Source organism: Phyllostomus discolor, chromosome 8, assembly GCF_004126475.2.
Source record: "Phyllostomus discolor isolate MPI-MPIP mPhyDis1 chromosome 8, mPhyDis1.pri.v3, whole genome shotgun sequence".
In the NCBI taxonomy this organism is placed as follows: Eukaryota; Metazoa; Chordata; class Mammalia; order Chiroptera; family Phyllostomidae; genus Phyllostomus; species Phyllostomus discolor.
In genome coordinates this window covers 40,093,537-40,119,240 of record NC_040910.2, presented here as the reverse complement: position 1 = coordinate 40,119,240, position 25,704 = coordinate 40,093,537, and the positions used below count along the sequence as shown (strand labels likewise).

The window sequence follows — 25,704 nt, the reverse complement described above, 5'->3', positions numbered from 1 at the left end:
ACTAGCCTGGCTGCTGTCAGCGAACCCAGGCCCAGTGACCCACAAGCAGCCAAAGGCAGGAATCTGGAACCAGGAGGGGAGAAGGCCTGGCCAGAATGGCTCGTTTCCAGCAATCAGAGATGCTCTGAGGCCCCCTCAATTACAGCCATGCCTAGATATTTAGGCACAGAAGGGGAGAGCGTGGCCAGGCCTGCGTGTTCTAAGATTCACTGCTGGCACCTATAGGTAATTGGGGACCAGGGCTCCTCTCAGGGAGGAGGCTGTACACTGAAGTGGCCCCTTCCTTTCCTCAGAGTTAAGGAGACCCAGAGGGGTTGTCAGTGGCCCACTCTGAGCAGGAAGGGGCTTGGTGGTGGATTCTGGGAAGGGTTCCCATTGGCCAATTAAATTCTCCTGGTTCCAAAAGACTAAATCTCCTCCAGGATTTGGAAAAGGTCAGAATCCAAGTGAACACAGACATGAGAACTTGGAGAACAATTTAACCAAGTCCCCACCCCACCCCAAACTGGGAATGAGAAAGCCAGGAAACCCAATGTTTCCAAGAAAAGGGATGGAAACCCAAGATGCAGACACAGGCTTCCAAAACATGCTCCCTGCAGTGGGCACTAGAGGGCAGCACAAACCCAGGAATTGCTGCTGTGGCAATCCATTTCCTCCAGAGAGATCTGGAGGCCTCAGGTTCACAGGCAACCTGTCCTGTCCCCGCCCCTGACACATCCAGAAAGACAGCATCAGGAAGGGGGTTCTGATGCCTGGGCCACATGAGGCTGGGGGACAGCAGTTAAAGCCCCCTTCTGAGGGTCAAACTCTTAGCTGGATAGCTGGTGAGGCCCCCAAATATCCTGACATACACAGTCAGGGGTGGCAGTGGGGTCACTGCTTTACCACTGCACCCAGGCTGGGGCCCACCATGACCCTCTGACCTGTGTCTGCAACAAGTCTCGAGGCTTGTTGGGGGGCAGCCACAAAACTGACATGTACATGGCAGGTCACAAGTACCTGAGACAGCATGTGACTGTGGCTCTAGGCAGAATCACAGGGAACCACTGACAAAATAGTTTATTAGAGGAAGGAAAGGGGTTGTCACCATCACCCCCTCTGGAGCAGCAGGCACCAGAAGGCCCCAGCCTCAGCAGGCTGCCCACTCAGAAGGCTGCCCCAATGGAGCCCTGAGCAGCCCTTAAGAATGACCACCACACCATCCCAGCAGGCCCCTGGCCTAGAGCCGGGGCCTGAATCCACCCCACTGAGCCCCAAGCCTACTTGCCCCACCAGCTGAGACACAGCCACACAGGGTTCACAGGGCACACAGGACAGCATGTCTGTCCTTGGGGGGACAGACCTTGACCCCAATACTACTGCAAACATCAGTGTGAACGTGAGCTGTGCTAATGGCTGTGGAGGAGACAGAACAGCAGGGTCGGGAGGGAGAGGGTTCCATGGGCTGGGACCACAGATAAGACAACGAAGCATGAGAGCTAGCTGGCCCTCCTCACGATCCCGCCACCCCTAGCCACCCACTCCTGTCCATTCCACCTCATCACCCCTCAAAATTTTCCACACCCACTGGGGAGGCTCAGGGCCTCTGCCTGCAGAGAGCAATGGGCTCCAAAGGGGGGCCCTGCTGCCCACTATATCACATGGACCCCCAAATTCGTCCTCTGAGGCCTGCTGACAGAATATGACTGCCCCAGTCTCAGCCCCAGGTCCCAAGCCCTTGACAGCCAGACAAAGTCCAGAGGCTGGTTCCTCACTCTGCCATGGCCACTGGCACCCAGATCCAGAGGCAGAGGACCCATCGGCACTTCACAGGCCCCAACCCTGTTCTTCGAGTTTTACATGGGTGACTCGCCCAGTCCACACAATAAGCCCATTTTCACAGTCCACTGAGGATACAGGGCCCCAGGAGGGGAAGTCATAGTTCCAAGCCACATGGCAGGTAAGTGGCAGGGTGAGGTGCCCAGCCAGGCTATCCTGAGACAGCCAAAGTATCCTACCTCTCTTCTACTCTAGTGGGTGACAGGTGCCAGGACCTACCCACACCCAATAGCTCTCATGGTTAGCCTGGCTGGTCTTGGCCAGCCGGCTGCCTCTCCTCCAAGGCAGGCTCATGAGTGGCCTACAGAGGAGGGGGATACAGCCTTTGCAGAAGCTGCCTCCTACCCATCCACGCAAACGCCCGACACCATTGGTGGGAGGTGACAGTGTCAGTATCCTCCCCAAGACCAGCCCAACCCAGGTGGAACTGGGGCAGCCCCAGGGCCCTGCCCACACGAGCTCTCAAATACAGAAGCACGACGCAAAGATGAGGTTTCCATGAAGGAGGGAAAAGCAGATAACGAGCAGCAGGTGTACCCTGCACATGCACACGGGCAAGAGACACTGTGCCCAACCACCGGCACGTAGACTCGGCTCCACGGTGAACTCTACAGGACTTTTTCCTCTTATTTTTTCCTTATGAAATGAAGTTGCTTTGTAAGTAAATATAGAGAAGAAAATTAAAATGGTGTGTAATCCCAACATTTCATAACACTTGACACATTTTTTGAACAAGGGCAAATAAAAATCCTATGTGTATATATGGAAGGAATAAAAAAGGAATCGGACCGGACACCAGCCCTGAGCCAACCTTTCGGTTCACTGGAAACATGGGGGGAGGCACACTGGACCAAGTGAGAGCCCCCCAGGAGGGAACTCGCAGAACAGTCCAGAAGGAGCGACATGCTCTTTCCCAGACAGTGTCATGCCAACAGCAAAGCTCTAACAACTCGATCATACAGAGGCCAACAACAGCCCAATTAAAAAGTGGGCCAACAACTTGAATAGACATTTCTCCAAAGAAGGTCAACAAGCACGTGAAAAGGGGCTGAACACATTAGCCAGCAGGGAAATGCAAATGGAAAGCACAGTGAGCTACCACTCACCCCCACTAGGATGGCCAGGACGAAAAAACAGACAATGTCAAGTGCTGGTGAGGGTGTGGACAAACTGGAACCCTGACACACTGCCGGTGGGAAAGGTAAAAGGTAGAGCTGTTGTGAAAAAGAGTTTGGGGGTTTAGACAAGATTGTGATCAGCAGAATAACACACCACCAAACCACCCCCAGGACAGCCACATCCTGATGTGGACTGTATGCTCCCTTCCCTGGCAAAAGGGACTTGGCACATGGGATGAGGAACCCTGAGAGGACGGGGATCCTGGATTCCCCAGGGGTCCCAGTGTCATCACAAGGGTCCTTCCTTGTGAGAGGGAGAGAAACGGAGATGAGATGACAGAGGAATGAAGGCAAAGGCTCAAGTGATTCAAGGAAGGGCACCCAAGTAAGGGAAAGCAGGCTGCCCAATGAAGATGAGAAAACTCAAAGAGGTCAATTCTTCCCTGCGATCTCTAGGAGTGGCCCTGCCAACACCTTGATTTTAGCCCCATAGGAATCATTCCAGACTTCTGACCCTTAGGATTGGCAGAGAATAAACACAGGTGTTTACGGTCCTGCTGCAGCAGCTGTCGGATGCGCATATGGAAGAAAGGGAGAATGGCTCTGAGAGGTGGTCCAGGATTTCCGATGCATTTGAAGAGGCCATGTTCTAGGCCACACCTGGCCCTAGTGAGCCATGTTGCCTGCATCCAGTGTCAACACTGAACACGAAGATGCCTTTCTCAAGCCACTGGGAGCAGCCAATGTGGCCAGGAGCACACAGGACTGTTCGTTCTCCACCTGTCACCCCCACCCCATGGATGTGAGCCAGGAGGTAATTACTTTGGTCCCTCTCTTCTTACCAGTAACCACTGTGGGCCCCCATCAGAGGCTACCACTTTAAAACCCACTGTCCTCTGTCCCTGGTTTATTATAGAAAAGTACAGGAGAAGGTGGACAGCCTGGAGTTGAAACCCAGAAGCAGCTGGACAGAGGATTCTTTTAAACGCATTTTAAAAGAATCTTCCATTTTGAATACCTCCCCTCCCCTCCCCACCCCTGGCTGTGACTGGTCACCATCCTCTGCAGGTTGTGGGGTGGGGTGAACAGGGCCCTCAGGGAGCCCAGAAGTGGTGTCCTGCCTCGTCCACATGGCACAGACAGGACAGCCTGTCTGGGTGACCCCAGCATCAATCAAAATGCACAGAGGTTTTCGGGGCTTCTAGAAGTGAGGGACAGGATTCAGATGCTGAAGGGCAAGAGCTCAAACACAGAACATGCAGACTGGAGAAGAGACGCCCAGCACAGCCACCTGCTTTGTCTGAGACACCCCATGTAGAGGGTGAGATGCTCCATGTAGAGCCTGGACACCTCAGGAACTAAATGGAGCAACCTTAACCCCCAGCCACTGGGAGGAGGCTGTGGCCTTCAGTGCCTTGGTCCTGCACTTACTTGAAAGTTCCTGGTATGTTCTGATAGTGAGGCTGCAGTGACAGACGCTCTATAGTAAGGGTCTCGGATTTCTGTCAGGTTCCAGCAATGGTGATGGTTCCTAAAATGCGCAAAATACAAAGTGAGGTTAACTAAACTGACTGCATGCTTAAGTCCAAATTCCTCATTAGTGGCATGTAGCCGAAGGACTCTCTAGCCTTAATTCAGATGTTTCCAAATCCTTGCCACTTTCCAGGAACATGAAAATCCGTTTTAAGCTCATCTTCCACTAATCAATAGCTGAAGAAATGAGAGCTTCCGTGAAAAAATTAAGCCAGAGAAGTTTCTGGAAACCTTAAGGTACAGGTAGCTTTGGAGAGGTTTATAAGTTCTGCCTCCTGTGAACCATTACAGCCAGGGAGGGAAGGGGCTCCTCCAAGGAGGAAAGTCACATGGACAACACCTCATGGTGACTGCCATCTGAACCCTCATGAAGTACACACAGGGAGAGCCTGGAGGGGCTGTGCAGACCCCCTGAGGGCAGGACCCTCACTAGGTACTAGGTAGAGACACTCCACTACTTGTTGACTGGTTGCAATAGCACGAGACTCTAAACTTGGGTTTGGCCTCAGGACCTTTGACAATCTGGGCTACAGCTACCGTGATTCACCAGCCTTCCCTCCCACATCTCCCCACAGCTGCCCAGACACATGAACCCCAGTGGCCCAGGGTCTACCAGGCGTTCCCTGCCTCTGGGCCTTTGCACATGCTGCCTGCAACCTGAGCACCCTGATGGGTCCAGGAAGGGCATCTTGCCCCTCAGTTTCGTTGAACTCAATCTCATACCCTTTCTCCAATTCACCAAGAGTTTTAAATAGCATGAGTTTCACCAACACCCTTACAAGAGACAATGCACACTGACATTTCTTCATCTTATTTTAATCCGGTTTTTAAAGTTACTGGGTACAACCCATTTTAGTGATTTCACTGTCATTTATCAGGTCACAATCTCTGGTTGAAAGGCCACACGAAGCTGTGAAATGTGTGGATCACAGCTGCCCACATCTGGACACAGTAAACCGTCACTGGCTCTCCCACCTGCATGGCTGAAGACTGCCCTGCCCCCCAGCACCTGACAGTAGCCAGAGCTGTCAGAGGATCAGATTACTATGGAATCTCTCCATGTAGCTGTAGCTGGCAGAATAACAGTCACCAAGGAAGTCCATGTCTGAATCCCCACAATCTGTGGCAATACTCCTTTCTAGGGTAAAAAGGACTTTGCAAACGGGGTTAAGGGGTCTTAAGAGGAGAAGATTATCCTGGATTATCAGGTGGGCTCTGTCATCACTAGGGTCCACCCTATAAGTGGGAGGTGGGAGGGCCAGAGGAGATGTGACCACGGAAGTAGAGGTCAGAATGATGTGCTATGAAGGTGGAGGAAGGGGCCAGAAGGCAAGGATTGCAGGTGCTTTCAGAAGCTACAAATGACGAAGAACAGATGTTCCCCTGGAACCTCCATAAGGAAGCAGTCTTGACCACACCTCAATCTTAGCCCCGTAAGACCGTGTCAGCCTTCCGGCCTCCGGAGCTGTGAGATGATAAATGTGTGTCAAGTTACAAAGTCAGTGGTTACCCGTCAGGGCAGCAAAGGAGACTAGTGTTTACCTTCAGTGTGTATTTCCCTGATCACAGAGGAAGTGAGGGGTGTTTTCACTTCCACTGCCCACACGGGTCTCTCTGCTGTGAACTGCCCCGATCTCTCATCATGTCTCAACAGGATCACGTGTCTCCCGTGTCACTTATAACTGTCTCTTAACATGCTATCTCCCTCATTGGACATGAGCTGGTCCTACCAGCACATGGTCTGAAAGGCAGAGAACCCACCAGGGCCTGTGCTTCTCACCTGGACAAAGCCCAATCTGCTGTTGCCCATGACTGCTGGGTCACCGAGGACGTGGGGACTTCTGCTCTCACACTTTGGGGGCCAAAAGCACCAACCTCCAAGCCAGAGGCTAGAAGCTCTGAGACTGAGGTCAAGGCCCAGTTCTCAGGTCACAGGCTGAGGCGAGGCCTCTATCCACCCTGACCCACATCTACAAGGGACAAAGGTCCAGGCTAATGCACATCCACTGCTCCTCTGAAGGATCCACTGCAAGCTTTGGGATGCAGACCCAGCCACAGACCCAGCCACAGACCCACATGGCACAAGGCAGTCAGGAAGGACTGAGGGATCAGAGGACCCTATGTGTAGGCTGCACAGAGTGATTTCCTTCCAAAAGGGGGAATGACTTTACAGTGGACAAACCTGGAAAACACAGCTCAGCCAGGGGACCAAGGTCAACATCAATAGTAATATGTCACAGTGGCACACAGCGCTGGATATGACAGGGTAGAAGGGCCCTTTACCTCTGAGGTCTTCCTCACAGAACATATCACCCCAGTCTAACCATGAGAAAAACACCAGATGAACCCCAGTTTAGGGACTTTCTACAAAATCCCTGACCAATACTCCTCAAAACTGCCAAAGTCACCAAAAACAAGAAAAATCTGAGAAACTATCCCATGCCAGAGGAGCTAAGAAGATGTGACAACAAACTGTCACATGGGATCCTGAATGGGGTCCTGGGACAGAGAAAGGTCATTGGGAAAACTGAGGAAATCTGAATATAGTGTGGACTTTAGTTACTAAGAATGTGTTTATTAATTTTGACAAATATACCAGCCTAATGTAAGATGTCCATAACAAGGAAACAGGGCCGGGGGGGGGGGGGGGCATTATTTCTGAGAAATTGATCTGCTCAATTTCTCTGTAAATCTAAACTGTTTAAAAAATAAAGTTAGCCCTGGCTGGTATGGCTCAGTGGATTGAGCACTGGTCTGTAGACTGAAGTGTCACCAGTTCAATTCCCGGCCAGGGCACATGCCTGGGTTGTGGGTCAAGTCCCCAGCTGGGGGCACGCAAAAGGCAACTAATCGATGTTTTTCTCCCTCTCTTTCTCCCTCCCTTCCACTCTCTCTAAAAATAAATGAAATCTTTAAAAAGTAAATAATAAAGTCAAAGTAATTTTTTAAAAGGATAACAAATCAAAAAGGCCCAGGCAGCCTGGGTCTTATGCCTCCTGCTGCCCAGGATGGCCCAGCCCAGCTGCTGACCTCGCTGTGGGTCCTGGGAAATCTGGGGCACTAAGAATAGAACTCAGGAGGGAGTCCAGTTGCAGCCAGGTAAGAGTCTGCAGTGGTGACCCATCAGATACCAATGCTCCTAAAAAAGCGCAGACTGACCATTTCTCCTTTAAAAAGATGCAGTCTGACTACTAGATGACGCTGTTATTCCGACACACCCGCCCCAAGCCCACAGATGCTGACAGAAGCAGCGGCAGGCACAGGGACTACTTCTCTACCTCCTCTACAAAGGGCAGGCAGGTAGGACCAGAAAGGAAAAGAATCAGGAACCAGAGAAAGATCTGGCTATACCTAAACACTGAGGCAACAGGAGCTGTCACTGCATAGCAGCATCTCTGGGACCCCACAGCTTGGCCTCCACACCCCAGGGGCAGGCAGTACATGGGCTCTCCGGTCCTATGAGCTCTCAGCCACTCAACACTGACCCTTGGAGTGGGTCCAGGGGCTGGGCCCACACCAGGCCACACTACCCATTCTTGCCCTGGCACTAGGCCCAGGGTCTGAGAAGTAGACAGCTGACTGCACGTCCTATGGACCAAAAAGGAAGTGAGCCATCACCTGCATACTCAGTTCCATGACCTAGGAGGGCTCAGCTCCCAAATGTGCCTGCTCCTCCCACAGCACAAGCCCCAAGTGGCCCCTAAAAAGGGTCAGGTGTCTACTGCTGCTTGCTGAAGCCTGCAGGGTCTCTGTGCCCCTCACAGGGTGGGGAGGCCACCCAGAGCCTTAGACAGACTCACTGGCTTGAACACTTGTGGGTTTTTGAAAAATATATATACTCATAGATGGACACGGCTATAAATACAGAGGGTCAGGGATGCACAGGCTGGTATTCACATCTCCAAGCTCCGTCAACTAACAGGCCAGGGAAGCCATGGCACCCCAGCACTGAGTGTACCCAGCAGCCAGGTGACGGTTTTTCAATATTACTCTCCAACACAAGGAGCCAGGCTCCTTGGAGAAGTTGTTAACTCCAGGGTTGCAGTTAGAAACACACAAGATGAGCCTGAGTGTTGTGTGGGGAGCGTCACGTGGGGCAGGGAGGAAGGAAGCCCTTGCTAGAGGCTCCAGACACAAAGGAAGTACAGGGGAGCCAAACAGGAGGAACGATGGGCACCTGGCGAGCACAGCGAGGATTACTCGAGCAACACCATAAACAGTGACGGTACTGCACTATTACCTGCAGAGAAAACAAACAGGCGTGGGTCCTTACTTAAGAGGGAGGATGGACAGCCTTTTTCTACAAAAGAATTCTAATTCATAAATGGAGAAGGGCTGAGGGTGACACGTGTCGCCATGAGAAGGCCCAAGTAATTCTGGTTGCATATCATTGTTGTCAATCTGAAATTGACAGGCAGAAGTTTGAAGAGAAAGAGGGTGTTGGCATTGTCTCAAATCCCAAAGGGAAAAAGAGTAACCTTCCAGCGCGGACTCCTGGATGGCACCACCTTACCCAGGGATTAAGGCTGACACCACCAGTGATGGGACGTCAATATGCTGCATGGAGAAGGTATCTGTATTCCCCAAATACATCATTTCCATCTAATCACGAGGGAACATCGGACAAAGCGGAGGCGCATTCTACAAAATCCCTGACCGGTGTTCTCCAAAAGTGTCAAGGTCATGAGAGACGAGAAAGGAATGAGAAATGGTTCCACCCCAGAAAAGCCTGTGGAAATCTGACGACTAAATGTGACACGGCATCCCTGGAGCAGAAAAGGGACATGAGGGGGACAGCAGGTGAAGTCCTAATAAAACCCATGGTTAAGTAAATACTATTCCTTCATGTTTCTTGGTCATTTAGTTTGGGCCATTCCTCTGTGGTGAAGAGCCACCATTTGGGAAGGTGGCTGCAAGGCACACAGAACTCTGTGTACTGTCTTTGCAGCATTTCAGTAAGTTTAAAATAATTTCAAAATAAAAACCCTCTACCTCTGTCCTCTGAAGCTTCCTGCACAGCAGGTTTCAGCTGGAAGAGGAGAGTCCTGCTGTAAAAAGATCCAGACTGGTAAGAAAAAGTAAGCTGACACCACACTACAATCCACCTTCAGGACCTATCAAAGTCCCGGCCTGCTGAATACAAGGTCCAGATCCTTCCTGTTTGGAAGAACTAAAAAAGTGACATTTTTCATAAGCCTTTCAATACCGAGCAGAGAACCTCTATTTACAAATATTTCACCAAATCCTCCATGTCTTCACAGACACCAAAATCCAACTGCAGAAGCTGAGAAGACTCAGTAGGGAAGTAGCAGGCACCCCAGGTTGTCTGGATCCCGATGAAGAAGGCTCTATTCTCATTATGTGGAGCTATAAAAATCACATCATTTTTCTTTAATGTCCACCCCCAAGCCTAGGCATCACTCAGGTTGGCAAAGCTACAGTAATCAAGACAGTGTGGTACTGGCATACAGATGTACACAGCAATCAATGGAAGAAGAGCTGACAGTCCAGAAATAAACCCGCACGTTCAAAGTCGGTTGATTTTCAGTGAGGTTGCCCAGACCACTTAATGAGAAAAGAACAGTCTTTCTAACAATTGTGCTGGGACAACACAGATATGCACATACAAAAGAATCAAGTCAGACCCCTACCTCATACCACAGACAAAATATTAACTCAAATGGATCACAGATCTAAATGTAAGAGCTAGAACTATAAAACTCTTAGAAGAAAACACATGAATTAATTTTTGTGACCTTGGATTGGGCAATGGTTTCTAGACACAACCAAAAGCAGAGGCAGCAAAAGAAAAAGATTAGACTTCGATTTCTTTTTTTTTTATGGTAAATCTTTTTTTTAATATATTTTATTGATTATGCTATTACAGCTGTCCCATTTCCCCCTTCTCTCCCCTCCCCCCTGTACCCCCCTCCCACCCACATTTCCCCTCTTTAGTTCATGTCCATGTGTCATACTTATGAGTTCTTTAGCTTCTACATTTCCCGTACTATTCTTGCCCTCCCCCTATCTATTTTCAACCTACATTCTATGCTACTTATTCTCTATACCTTTCCCCCTCTCTCTTCCTCCCACCCTCCTGCTGCTAACCCTCCATGTGCCCTCCATTTCTGTGGTTCTGTTCCTATTCTAATTGTTTACTTAGTTTCTTTTGGTTTTGCTTTAGGTGTGGTTGTTAATATTTGTGAGTTTGCTGTCCTTTTACTATACATGTCTTTATCTTCTTTCTTAGATAAGTCCCTTTAGCATTTCATAAAATAAGGGTTTGGTGATGATGAACTCCTTTAATTTGACCTTATCTGAGAAGCACTTTATCTGCCCTTCCATTCTAAATGAGAGCTTTGCTGGATAGAGCAATCTGGGATGTAGGTCCTTGTCTTTCATGACTTGGAATATTTCTTTCCAGCCCCTTCTTGCCTGTAAGGTCTCTTTGGAGAAATCAGCTGACAGTCTGATGGGAACTCCTTTGTAGGTGACTGTCCCCTTATCTCTTGCTGCTTCTAGGATTCTCTCCTTTGTTTTTACCTTGGCTAATGTAATTATGATGTGCCTTGGTGTGTTTCTTCTTGGGTCCAACTTCTTTGGGGTTCTCTGAGCTTCTTGGATTTCTTGGAAGACTGTTCCCTTTGCCAGATTGGGGAAGTTCTCCTTTATTATTTGTTCAAATACGTGCTCAATTTGTTGCTTTTCCCCTTTCGATTCTGGTACCCCTATAATTCGGATATTGGAACGTTTAAAGGTGTCTTGGATGCTCTTAATCTTTTCCTCGATTTTTTGAATTCTTATTTCATCATGCTTTCCTGCTTGGTTGATTCTCTTTTCCTTCTGGTCCACTGTATTGTTTTGAGACTCAGATTCCTTCCTTTCACTATTGGCTCTCCTCCGCGTATCTTCCTGCATCTCTTTTATGGTAACCTGCATCCTTTCATCTAACTTGCGCCCAAAATCAACCAATTCCATGAGCTTTCTGATCACCAGTGTTTTGAACTGTGCATCTGATAGATTGGCTATTTCTTGGTCGCTCAAAAGGATGAGTCCTGGGGGACTGATCTGCTCTGTTGAAAACATATTTTTCCCGTCTCTCTTTTTTTTTTTCCGGTCTGGTCGCTCTTGTTACGGTGGGGGGGCGGAGCCTTTGGTGTTCACCGGGGCTGGGCACCCCAGTTGCTAGATTGTGACGTTATATGTGGGGGCGGGGCGGGAGCGGGAGTGGGGACGGGAGAAAACAATGGTGATAGTTCCGTTCTCCTGGACTCAGACCCTTCTCTGGGCTCCCGGGCTGCGAGTTCTGCCCTGGTCCACAATCACTACCCCTCTGGGTCTGCCAGCCGCAGCTTGCGTACTCAGGGATCACCGCTGCGTTCTTGCGCCCTGGATGGCTGTCGCGCCGATTTCGTGCCAAACTTTCCCCGACCTCCACGCGCCGCCGACCCGCGCCAGCCCCACGCCCGCCAGGCTCATCTTCTCCTACCAGTCCGGATGAACGCGTCTACTTCAACTTCTTGGTTGCCCGACTTCCATTCAGAAAAATCCTCTGCTGGATCTGGGCGTTATTCTGACTGTAAATTATTGTTGTAAATTATTGTTGTTCTAATCTTGGTTGTGCGAGGAGGTACGGTGTGTCCACCTATTCCTCCATCTTGCTGGAAGTCCCTGGACTTCGATTTCAAAGGACATAATCAAGAAAGTGAAGACAACCACAGAATGTGTGAAGATATTTGCAAATCCTGCAAATCATATCGGACTTGTAGTGAGAATATATAAAGAACTCTGACAGCTCAACAACAAAAAGACAAATAACGTAATATACAAATGGGTAAAGGATTTGAGTGGACATTTCCCCAAAGAAGATATACAAATGGCCAAACAAACACATGAGAAGACATCACAGCCACAGAGCAGGGGAGAGGAGCAGAGGCCAAAACCCCAGAGACAATGAGGACAGGACTGATGGTAGAACTTTATAAAGAGTTTTGATGGTTACACTTTTCACACTATGTCCTTGTCTGTTCTCTCAAGCTTTCTCCCTGGAAACTACGGTGGGGCCATGAAGATAAGTAAAGGCCCCAGAGGCCTAGTACCGGCCCCAGCTGTGTGACCTAGGACAAGTTCCTAACCTCTGGGCCTCAGCTTCCTCAGGATCACCACATTGATGCCCTGCTCTAGGAGTTGAGGGGGTTACATAAGCCAACAGACAGAAAGCACTTAAAGAAGACCCTAGCACATTGCAAACCCTCAATATATGGCAGCTGTCGTGGGCCTTGTCATTTAAGAGGCTCACATGGGCAAAGAAGGCAGATCTGATGACACCCACTGGGTGAGTGCCCTCATCCATCCGTGCTTCCTGTATCCATGAAGGACCTCTCTGAAGGACAATCAGGTAACATCTGTTTTTTTTTAATCCTCATCTGAGGATATGTTTATCAATTTTAGAGAGAGAGAAACACTGATGTAAGAGAAACATCAGCCAATTGCTTCCTGTATGTGCCCTGACTGGGAATCGAACCCACAATATTTTGGTTTATGGGACAACACTCCAACCAACTGAGCCTTCAGCCAAAGCGCAACATTTCTTTTTTTAAAAAATGCCACCCCCACCCAAGCTGGTGTGGCTCAGTGGATTAAGCGCAGGCTGCAGACCAAAAGGTCGCCAGTTTGATTCCCAGTCAGGGCACATGCCTGGGTTGTGGGCCAGGTCCCCAGTGGGGGCCATGTGAGAGGCAACCACACATTGATGTTTCTCTCTCTTTCTCCCTCCCTTCCCCTCTCTCTAAAAATAAAATAAATAAAATCTTTAAAAAAAATGCCACCCCCTTCTAACCACCTGCTCTTAGGCCTTTACGCTCCAGACATGCAGCCTGCCCGTCCACCCAGACTATCTATAGGGCCTTCCTCTGCAAGATCTGGAGCATGAAAGGCTGCCAACACCCCCACACCTGGCAGCAGGGTATGGACTAACGGAACAGACCACCGAGGGAGCGCTGGGACCATGTAACGTTCCAGCTAGGTCTCATGACCTGTGAGAGGTCTGGATGGGATTTGCCAAGTTCTGTGCAAGAGGGTACACATAGTACACACTTAGCATGTTGAAAAGAACATGTGTGCACATGACTTTCTAGAGGGTGACCCTTCCAGGGGACTGGGGGACTACAGATCAGGGAGAGAAGGAGACAACAGCGGCATCTTGAAGTGCTGGCTAAGGATGGACATTTAATCAATGGTGCTGGGAACAATGGGTAGCCATGTGGGAAAAGATCAAGTCAGGTCCAAACCTCCCACCCATTGCAGCCATTAACTCAAAATGGATAAGAGATCTACATGGAAAGAATGCAACCACATGGGCTAGAAGAAAATGTGGTAAATTCCTCTTCAAGCTCAGGGTAGGAAAAGGCTTTCTAACTAGGACTCAAAATCCAGGGGCAATAAATGAAAAGATTAATAAATTTGATTATATCAGTATTTAAAACAATTCTGAAGTTTTTAAACAAACAAAAAAAAGACACCATAGAAAAGTAAAAATGCAACTGGGAAACTGAAACATTTGCAATACACACCACAAAGGGCTTATCTCGCTAATATACTATATTCAAGTTTTAAAGGTTTTGGGGGGAGGTCAAAAATCCAATTGAAAAATGTGTGAAAAGCATGAAGAGAAAATTCACAGAAAAGATACAAAAATTACCTTTACCATACTAAACAATGCTCAACCTCACTCATAATTTCATAAATGCTAATTAAAACTACACAGATCCCATCTGTCACCTCTCAGATGGGCAAATATTTAAAAAATAAAAAATAAAATAGAACAGGCTGTGGGAGCAGACCCTCACCACATGGTGCTGGTGGGAGTAAACCAACACTACCTTCTGGAAGAAAACTTGGCAGAAGCTAACAAAACACATTTGCTCTTATCTTTTGACCCAACAACCCCACTTCTAGAAACTCACCCTGACAACACTCTTCCAACAATATGAAAATGCCTATACAGAAGCCAATCCACTGCAGCACCGTTTGCACCTGCAAGATACTGGAAACCACCTAAATGTCCACACAAGGGAGAGGCTGCATTAACTGTGTGTGCCCCACAGTGCACATACCACACACAGCTGTGTGAGACAGCAAAGACATCTCCACAGCCAGTTCCCAGTGAGACAGGTAAAGCACAAGAGACCCCTACAACCCCATTTTTCATGTGAGAAAGATGAAGAGGTAAGAAAATAGACGTCTGCTCTCCTGAGCAGCTGGAAAAGGACAGAGGAGAGACCAGGGAGACTAGGGAGAGGTGGGGATGGGAGGGAGTGCAGGAAGGGGTGATGTCACATCTCTGCACAGTCCTGGCTTGGAACCACGCTAATGTCCCACATAAATGACATCAGCAAGAGTTGGAGGAGAAATCCTACCACAAAATACAAACGGAAACAAATAACCTAAACTGTATTTCAAGAAAATAATATAATCATAGTAAAGAGAGGGAAAAGAAAGAACCCAAGTCACTTTTTAAGATTTTATTCATTTATTTTTAGAGAGAGGGGAAGGGAGGGAGAAAGAGCGAGAGAAACATCAATGTGTGGTTGCCTCTCACATGTCCCCCGACTAGGGACCTGGCCAGCAACCCAGGCATGTGCCCTGACTAGAAAACGAACCAGTGACCCTTTGCTTTGCAGGCCGGCTCTCAATCCACTGAGCTACATTAGCCAGGGTCCAAGTCACTTTTAAACCCAGTTTTAGAACTAGATGCCTTGGAAATAAAGGTAAAACAAATATCGATTCCTAGTCTAAAGGCTTATTTTACTGTGGATGACACAACAGGGTCGCACTGACAGAGAGGGGAGCACAAAAAGGGAAAGGGGAAGCCAGCAATGAGCCTGTGTTTGGAACTAGAACTTGAGGCATTAGTGTGAACTCATGGGCAGTTGTGTGTATGTAGAGAGCTGGAAGAAGAAATGAATGTGGATGCAAGTGTGGATGTGTGTATTTGATATGTGTATACAGATATGCACACATGCTAATGCAAGTGGGTATTTATTTATTCACACCTTTATTTCCCATCTCTGGCTCATGAGATGGCCTAGAAGCAAAGACACCCCATTGGCAATAAGCACACTGAGCACCCAGATCTTGGTTTCTAAGTGTCATTATCCACAAAAGAACCAGAACTCCTTGCAGAAGTGGCCAATCCCAGAGCTGGGCCGGGTGAATACAGGATAGGCCCGGAACATCTCACTGTGTCCAGCAGTAAGGAAGTGCCCAGGGACTAGTGGGGATATGCCAAAAGGACACAAGGAGCCAGAATGGGCTCTCCCTCGGGACAAATCTGGGACCACTCGAGCAACATAAGAAGAGTGATAGATTATAACCTACTAAGTCAGGTAAGAATCCAGGAGCACACAGTGATATAAACAGACAAATGGGGAAGAAGAGACAACTATTCCAGACAGTACAAAGCCAACCAATGAATGCAGAAGAAATGATAGAATTAGACCATCACCATTTGGCAAGAATCGCAATTGGTGCAAAAACAGGCAGTGGGTGTTGGAGGGTAACAGGGCGCTGCGGTGGTCTCAGAGTACCTCCCACAAGAATTTTAGCACACACAAATGGTAAAATAGTACCTTTATGGTGGAGAAACCTGGCAGACACCAAGTGATTGAGGCTGACATGACGAGAAACAAGACAAATTGACACCAGCAGCCTCCGGATACTGTGTACTGAAAAGAACACAGGATCGCTTCTGGGGTATTTCTGCCAAAAGTGTGTAACCTGAACCCAGTCATGAGAAGCTACTAGACAAACCCAAATATCGAGGGACAGCCTATGGAATAAGTGGCCTGTGTGCTTCGAAACATCAGTCATGAACCCCAGACAGACTTTGGAACTGTTCCAGATTAAAAGAAACAAAAGCGATACAACAGCTGAATGCAATGTGTGATCCAGAATTCTCTTCTGAGCCTTTGCAGAATTCACTTTCTCGTTTAGATAATTTGACAAGAGAATACCTTGTTTGGAAGAAATAAATATTGAAGCATTTAGAGAAAAGGGGTCCCTATCGGGAACAGTGTTGGGAAAAGTGCACAGAGAGAGAATGAGGGAGACAAAGGGAATAAAAGCAGACGTGGTAAATTAGGAATTGGGTGAAAGGTATCAGGGAATTCTTTATGTTATTCCTGCCAACACTGCTGTAAATCTGAAATTATCTCCAAAATTTTTTTAAATATATTTTATTGATTATGCTATTACAGTTGTCCCATTTCCCCCTTCACTCCCCTCCACCCTGTGCCCCCTCTCCCACCCACGTTCCCCCCCTTTAGTCCATGTCCATGTGTCATACTTATGAGTTCTTTAGCTTCTACATTTCCCGTACTATTCTTGCCCTCCCCCTACTATTTTCAACCTACATTCTATGCTACTTATTCTCTATACCTTTTCCCCCTCTCTCCTCTTCCCACCCCTATTGCTAGCCCCCCCATGTGCCCTCCATTTCTGTGGTTCTGTTCCTATTCTAGTTGTTTACTTAGTTTCTTTTGGTTTTGCTTTAGGTGTGGTTGTTAATAATTGTGAGTTTGCTGTCCTTTTACTATACATGTCTTTTCTTTATCTTCTTTTCTTAGATAAGTCCCTTTAGCATTTCATAAAGTAAGGGCTTGGTGACGATGGACTCCTTTAATTTGACCTTATCTGAAAAGCACTTTATCTTCTCTTCCATTCTAAATGAGAGCTTTGCTGGATAGAGCAATCTGGGATGTAGGTCCTTGTCTTTCATGACTTGGAATATTTCTTTCCAGCCCCTTCTTGCCTGCAAGGTCTCTTTGGAGAAATCAGCTGACAGTCTGATGGGAACTCCTTTGTAGGTGACTGTCCCCTTATCTCTTGCTGCTTCTAGGATTCTCTCCTTCGTTTTTACCTTGGCTAATGTAATTATGATGTGCCTTGGTGTGTTTCTTCTTGGATCCAACTTCTTTGGGGCTCTCTGCGCTCCTTGGATTTCTTGGAAGACTGTTCCCTTTGCCAGATTGGGGAAGTTCTCCTTTATTATTTGTTCAAATAACTTTTCCACTTGTTGGTCCTCCCCTTCTGGTACCCCTATAATTCGGATGTTGGAATGTTTCAAGGTGTCCTCGATGGTCTTAAGCTTTTCTTCGATTTTTTGAATTCTTATTTCATCATGCTTTCCTGCTTGGTTGATTCTATCTTCCTTCTGGTCCACTGTGTTGTTTTGCGACTCAGATTCCTTCCTTTCACAATTGGCTCTCCTCCGTATGTCTTCCTGCATCCCTTTTATGGTAATCTGCATTTTTTCATGTAATTTGCATCCAAAATCAACCAGTTCCGTGAGCTTCCTGATCACCAGTGTTTTGAACTGTGCATCTGATAGATTGGCTATTTCTTGGTCACTCAAAAGGATGAGTCCTAGAGGACTGATCTGTTCTGCTGGAAACATATCTTCTGTCTTTCCCTATCTCTCCTATTATTTTATTTATTTATTTATTTTTTTCTCCGGTCTGGTCGCTCTTGTTACGGTGGGGGGCGGAGCCTTAGGTGTTCACCGGGGCTGGGCGCCCCAGTCGCTAGATTGTGACGTTATATATGGGGGCAGGGGCGGGAGCGGGGGCAGGAGGGATCACTGGCGACCCTTCCGTTCTCCTGGAGTCAGACACTTCCCTGGGCTTCTGGGCCGTGAGCTCTGCCCTGGTCCACAATCGCTGCCCCACTGATTCCCCCAGCCGCTGCTTGCGTACTCAGGGATCACTGCTGCACCGCCGCGCTCCCGCGCCCCGGATTGCTGTCGCGCTGATTCTGTGCCAAATTTCCCCCGACCTACGCGCGCCTGCGACCTGCACCAGCCCCGCACCCGCTCGCTCGGCTCGTCATCCCCTACCAGTCTGGATGTACGGGTCTACTTCAACTTCTTGGCTGTCCGACTTCCATTTAGATAAATCCTCTGACAGTTCTGATATTATGACTGCAAATCGTTGTTGTAAATTATTGTGGTTCTGTTCTTGGTTGTGCGAGGAGGTACAGTGCATCCACCTATTCCTCCATCTTGCTGGAAGTCTCAAAATTTTTTCTTAAAAACATAAAAGCACTTGGATTGGAAAAATAAAAGGGAAGTGCTTGGACAAAGGCCAGGGCACCCCGGAGGGACGCAGGTATAGCTGCCAGCACTAGGTTCTGGAACGTCATGGACAAGGAGAACACGGCCTGCCAGCCCACCTCCATCTTACTAGGCTCTTCAACAGGGTCAAGGAAGCAGTGTGGGCAAAGGCCATCTGTCCCCCCTGGCCCACGGCCCAGGGCAAGGGGCTGGAGCCGCACAGAGACAGAAACAATGCCAACATCCTGGGAGCTGAGGGGAACAAGCAAGCTCCCCACCTAGCCAGAAGTCCAGCCTGGCAGGGGCTCAAAACACTAACAGTCCATTTTTATACATATGTATAGGTCATAGATGTTCTATAATTAACCACTGAAAACTATAATCATTAACAAAATATCTTTGTTTCTCTGCAAAGGTGCCTTGTAATTTGGTAAGCATCTGTGTAGGCTCTGGGTGGGGATGGAAGACATACATATACACAAATTATGTGGCAGGAGGGACCCAGCTTCTTAGCCCTGGTGATCCTGGACAGGTTCACCAACCACCCTGAACATCGCCCTCCTTTAAGAGTTTGTCCTGGGCCTTCCTTCAGAGTTACGCTGGGATCAGGATGTCCAGTACAGATGAAAAGGCCAGTGATGGAGCACGCTTCATGCACATTCAGGCATGGCTCTAGCACCTGGCGTGTGTGATCAGCCTGAAAACCCTAGGAAGCAGGTACTGTTTACCACAGGCCATTTCACACATGGGCAAACTGCGGCACAGAGCAGTGAAGTGACCTGCCCGAGATCACACAGACAGCACCAGGGGAGCCCAGCTCTCAGTCTGCATCCTAACCACTAGCCTCACCAGCCCATGCAGACCAGCAGGGAGACCAGTGGAAAATGCAGAGTTCTGTCCCCACCTTGTGCTTTAAACTGCAGGTCTTCATACAATCCATAAAAGTGCAAAGAGAAAAACATGGGCTAATGTTTTTATAATCTTGGGAGGGGAAGGCCTCTCTAGGCAGGTCACAAGACCAGGAGCTTTACAGGAAAACACAAATTTGGCAATAAACTTTAAAATATTCAATGTAATAACACATCAAAAATAAAGCTGAAAGATAAATGAGAAACTGAGAAAAAAATGTGTAACACCAAAGGGTGCTAATAGCCCTAATATAGAAAGGGTTATTATAAAACACTCGTTCTCAACCAGAAGTGATTCTGTCCCCCAGGAGACACTGGGTGATGGCTGGGGACATTTATGGTTGTCACGACTGGAAGTGGGAAGGTGCTCCGAGCAGGGAGTGGGTGAAGGCCAGGGGTGCTGCTCAACACCTCACAGTTCCCAGGACAGCCCCCCACAAAACAATCCTGCTCAAAGATATCAATAGTGCTGAGACTAAAAAACCTGTTATAAGTCAAGAAAAAATAAATACCGCAAAATAACAACTGGGCAACAGCTATAAACTAGCAAAGAGCAGGGAGTAGGAGGTGATAGCTTAAAAGAAGGGACAAAGCTGGGACTGTCACTAGTATGATGAAAGCCACCAGCTATCACAGGAAGGTCAATCCAGACCACCTTTCTGGGGACGAGTGAGCAACATGTTCAAAATAATAAAGGTGTCCATCTCTGACCAGTGTGGCTCGGTTGACTGGGCATTGTTCTGCAAAGCAAAAGTTCACCAGTTTGATTTCCAGCCAGGGCACATGCCTGGGTTGTGGATTCAGTCCCTGGTCGGGGCGTGTACAAGAGGCAACGATCGATATTTCTCTCTCACATCAATGTTTCTCTCCCTCTCTTTCTCCCTCCCTTCTCTTCTCTCTAAAAATAAATAAATAAAATCTTTAAAAAAAAAAAAAATAAGGTGTCCATGCTCTGAGCTACCACACTCTCAGAAGTTCACTTCAGGAGATAACAGCAAGGATGCTCACTGCAGCACTGTTTAAAAAAAAATATATATATATATATATATGTAATATAAGTGCCCATTGATAGGAAAATGGGCAAGGAAATCATACATATCCATTTAAAAACAAAGGAGTATGTAGTCGAAGAACTAGAAAGACCTCTGCCTGGCTCTGCAATGACTATAGAGCCTTTAGGATCTCAGGAAATTTGTAACTCACATAGACTTCTGTCTTTACTGACAATAATTTAATAAAAACAGAGTACTTAGAGCTCGCCTCTAAAGCTGGCCCTGGGACCCAGAGATCCTGTCCCTCCAGCAGCTCACCGGCTGGTCCATCCAGGTGGACAGAAGTGGATCTCAGGGGAAAGAGACAATGCGTCCTGGAATTAAACTATCACCAAAACAATTATGGTACCCACTGCTTACCTAATGTAAGTTTAAAATACCAAGCCAAATTAGAACCCTCATACACTGCTCGTGGTAAAAATGGTGCAGACACTCTGGAAAACAATTTGGTGGTTTCTTAAAGCATTAAACATGGAGTTTCCATCTGACCCAGCAATTCTACTCCTATGCATCTACCCAAGAGAAATAAAAACACAAGTTCACATAAAAACTTATACATGAATGCTCATATAATGCATTTTATGCATTACTTGCAATGGCCAAAAAGTGGAAACAACCCAAACGTATGTCCACTGACAGATGAATGAATAACAAAATGAGAGTGTGTGTGCAGATAATGTTTTACTGAGTTGTACACTTGAAACCTGTATGTTTGTGCGAACCAATATTACCCCAATAAATTAAATTAGTAAAAATAAAATAAAGTAAAATAAAATAAAATAAAAACTTTAAATGTGGTCCATTCATACAACAAAATATTATACAACCTTAAAAAGGAAGTAAGTTCTGACGCCTGCAACTACACAGATGAAGCTTGAGGGCATAAGCCACACACAAAAGGCCACATATTGTATGACTATACTTACAGAAAATGTCCAGAACAGACATGTCCACAGAGACAGAAAGTAGACTAGTGGTCTTCAGGGGCTGAAAAAAGGGGAGTGACTGTTTAACAGGCATGGGGTTTCCTTTTGAAGTGATGAGAAAGTTTTGGAATTAGTCATGATGGCTGTACAACTGTAAATACACAAATAACTACTGAATTGTATACTTTAAAATGGTGAATTGTATGGCATGTGAATTATACCTAACAAAGCTGCTATTTAAAAAAAAATACCAAACCAGCCCTGGCTGGTGTAGCTCAGTGGATTAAATACCAGCCTGAGAACCAAAACTTTGCTGGTTCTATTCCCAGTCAGGACACATGCCTGGGTTGCAGGCCAGGTCCCCAATAGGGGGCGCACGAGAAGCAACTGAGCAATGTATCTCTTGCACATAGATGTTTCCTTCTCTCCCTCCCTTCCCTTCTCTCTAAAAATAAATAAATAAAATATTTTTTAAAAAATACTAAACCGGAAAATAAATGCACATAAGCTCCCCAAAATTGTGATCAAAATTCTGATGGCAGTTTGAAGATTTATCTAAGCATATCCAGAACACTGTGGCTACCCATGTTCTCAGTGATAAGAATCACCTGTTGCATCTGTCCCGGTTCCCTTCCAGCACCATCTGCCTGCCACCCCTCAGATAGCCCTCCTAGGCTCGAAGAGAAGTCACAGTCAACAATCTAGTCAGAATTCACCACCTTGCTGGCCTTCCACAGATCAATCTCAGAGCTGAGTAACAAGCACTCCTTAAATCCCAAAGGCCTGCCTCCAAGTAGGCATGACACACTAACCTAGATTTGGAATCCTGTGGTAGAATCGGGGCCACCAACCAGTCAGCTTAGATGGGGCAAGGGAGAAGAGGTCAGAACCACAAAGAGGGCGATAACACAGAGTTGGGCCTTCCCAAGCCTGGTCCTGACATGGCAGAGCCTCACAAGTAATTTCAGTCACTACAGGCTCTAAGAGGGCTTTGAGACGTTGACTTCACTGAGTGCAAGGAGGAATGAACAAAAAGAAGGTCACTGTTCAGGCAAGTGGACTCCTCAGCACCCTTGAAAAACCCAAGTCATTGAATCAGTCAAGTGAGTTTAATCCTGATTAAGCATTGTTCAAATAAAATCAGCAAAGATTTGCTTCAAAAAATACTGGGAATCAGAAGTAGATCCTGATAAAATGTATATGATAAGGCCTAGAGCAACCACAAAGAATATACTTCCAAAATAGAGTGAAAAAATAATTTAAAAATTAAAATGGTATAGTAGAAAATATTCACTTAATGCAAAAGAAAGCAGTAAAGGAGGAAGAGAGTGTGGAAAGATATGAGACAGAAAGCAAAAAGGAAGATAACAGATAGAAATCCAACTGGGTCAATAATGACATTAAATGTAAATGGATTAGACAATCCAATCAAAAGACAGAGATTGCCAGACTGCAGGGGAAAAAACAAGGTCTAATTATAGGCTGTCTATAGGAGACATTCTTTTTTTTCTTTTAAGATTTTATTTATTTTATTTTTAGACAGAAGGGAAGGGAAGGAGAAAGAGAGGATGAGAAACATCAGTGTGTGGTTGCCTCTCACACATCCCCTACTGGGAACCTGGCCTGCCACCCAGGCATGTGCCCTGACTGGGAATCGGACCTGTGACCCTTTGCTTCGCAGGCCTATGCTCAATCTGCTGAGCTATATCAGCCAGGCTATAGGAGACACTCTTTAGATTGAAAGCTATAGGCCCTGGCCAGGTAGCTCAGTTGGTTGGAGAGTTGTCTCAGTATGCCAAGGGTGCAGGTTCAACCTCCAGACAGGGCACATGGAACAATCAACCAATGAATGCATAAATAAGTGGGACAACAAATCAATATTTCTCTCTATTTCTCTCTATCTCCCCTTCTCTAAAAAAAATCAATAATATAAAGTAAAATAGATTGAAAGATATAACTATGCTGGAAATGAAAGAACAGAAAAAGGTGTAACATGTAAACAGCAAACATAAGAAAGCTGGACTGGTTATAACGTTTTAACACAAAAGTGTTAGTAAAGATAAAATGGACATTAAATAATAATAAGAAGTCCAATCCATCAGGAAAATATATAACAATTATAAACATATATGCACCTAATAACAAAGCTCTACACACATGAAGCAAAAACTGACAAATGAAGGAAGAAATAGACAATTCAAAAATAAGAGTTTGAGACAGCTATACTCCAATTTCAACAATGGATAAAACAAGGAGGCAGAAGATCAACAAAAAAGACTTGAACAGCACTATAAGCCAAGAGACATCCATAAAAAACCCTGCCTAACAAAGAAAATTAAACTTTCTTCTCAGTATATATGGAACCTTCTCCAGAATGAACCACATTTTAAGCTATAAAACAACCTCACACTGCATGAAAAAGAATTAAAATCACACAAAAGTAGGTTCTCTGACCACAATGAAAATCAGAAATCAGTAACAGAAAGATGTTCTTTCTGAAAGATGAAATTTGGGAATTCAAAAATATGTGGAAATTAAACAACAAACTCCTAAACAACCAAATTCAAAATGAAAATAAAAATAAGGAGGACACAACAAACCAGAACTTACAGGAGCAGCTACAGCAGTACTTAAAGGGAAATTTACAGCTGCCTATATTTAAAAAAAGAAGGTCTCAATTCCATATTTCAAATATCTACCTTAACACATTGGAAGAAGGCGGCAAACAACCTAAAACCAAAAGAAAAAAGAAAAGAAATAATAAAGATTAGAGCTGAAATCAAAATAGAAAATAGAGAAAATAAACTAAACCAAAAGTTGGTTCTTTGAAAAGATCAACAAAATTGGCAAACCTTTAGGTAGAGTGATCAAGGAAAAAAGAGAAGATTCAAACAGCAAAATCAGGAGTGAAAGGCGGGGCATTAATACTACTGCCCACCTTTCATAAATAATGTTGGCGTGGACACTTCTACACTGTAAAAGGGAATGAACTGTTGGTAAAACACAGCGGGGATGGATCTCAAGAGAGAAAAGCCACTCCCCCAAGGTTACACATGATGTAGGGTCCCCAACATCCGCAAAATGATTAGATCGTAGAGATAGGAACAGACAAGTTGTTGCCGGAGGCTGGCGGTGGGAAGTGGGGGTGACTTTAAAGGGGAGGGAGCCTGAAGGACTTTGTTCACGTTGAAGGCACAGTTCTGTATCGTGATTGTGATGGTAGCTACACAAATCTATGCAGGAGACAAGATGTCACAAAGGCATACAGAAAAATGAGTGTATGATAAAAATGGTGAGACCTCAGTGAGGCTGCAACATGTGGCCAAGTCAACTTCCTAGTTCTGACAGTGGATAATGGGGATGAAGTTGTGGGTCCGGAAACTGAAACCAGCTGTTTCAACCTGGGAGTCAGAATTGATTCCTCTTTCCTTCACATCCAATCTACTCATGAGGCCTAAGTCTGCTGCCTCCGAACTCCACCCCAAGTCCAGCCCCCCTCACCCGTAGTCCAGATCACCTCCTTTTGAGCCATGATCATGGGATCACGACTCCCCTGGATGATGGCTGGAGTTTCCTCCCTGCTTTTACTCCTGACAGCCACTAAAGCAATCTTTTGAAACATAAATCTCCATCATCACTGCCATTTCCCAAGGATTCCCCTTGCCTCACTACAGCCTAAGTGCAGGACCCACTCAGTCTGGCCTCTGTGAGTCCTGGGGCTACTGCTCCCTCCGGCTAGCTCATCACGCTTCAGCCACACCAGCCTCCTTCTCCTCCTCAAACATGCCGAGCTCATTTTTGCACCTGTTGTTTGTTCTTCCCCATGGAGTTACATGTCCCAGATCCTCTCATGGCTAGCACCTTCAAGTCATTCACATCTCTGCCCAAGTGCTACCTGGGAAAGGCCTTCACTGTCTACCCAGTCCAAAGACACATGACTCCTGAAGTTCTGCAATCAAATCTCTCTTGTCTTCATCACATAGTGGCCACTGTTTATTTCTGGCTACTTGGCACCTAGCTTGGCAAAAGAAACATGAAGACATCTAACAACAGGCTCCTGAGCCATCGGGGGTGTAGTACACCTTTGTCTTCTGTGTAGTTGGGGCTGGTGGAGTCAGTCAGCTGTAACAATGCCACCGAAGCTTCTACTTGGCAGCAGGGGTTACAGCTCCCATGCTGAGCACTTATGAATATGCATGCTCCGTTTACTGAGTGCCATCATCTGGCAAGGAAAGTACA

At 46.6% G+C, this 25,704-nt stretch overlaps 1 protein-coding gene across 2 annotated transcripts in view; it reads right to left on the bottom strand.

Moving 5' to 3' along the window:
• The window catches only part of KDM4B (lysine demethylase 4B), a 130,386-nt gene that overhangs the window by 91,021 nt on the left and 13,661 nt on the right, over positions 1 to 25,704 (bottom strand). For both annotated transcript variants that reach the window (XM_028519232.2, XM_028519230.2), the window contains exon 2: positions 4,368 to 4,467. The gene's annotated coding sequence lies outside the window, so the exon portion shown is untranslated. The remainder of the gene's footprint in view (positions 1 to 4,367; positions 4,468 to 25,704) is intronic.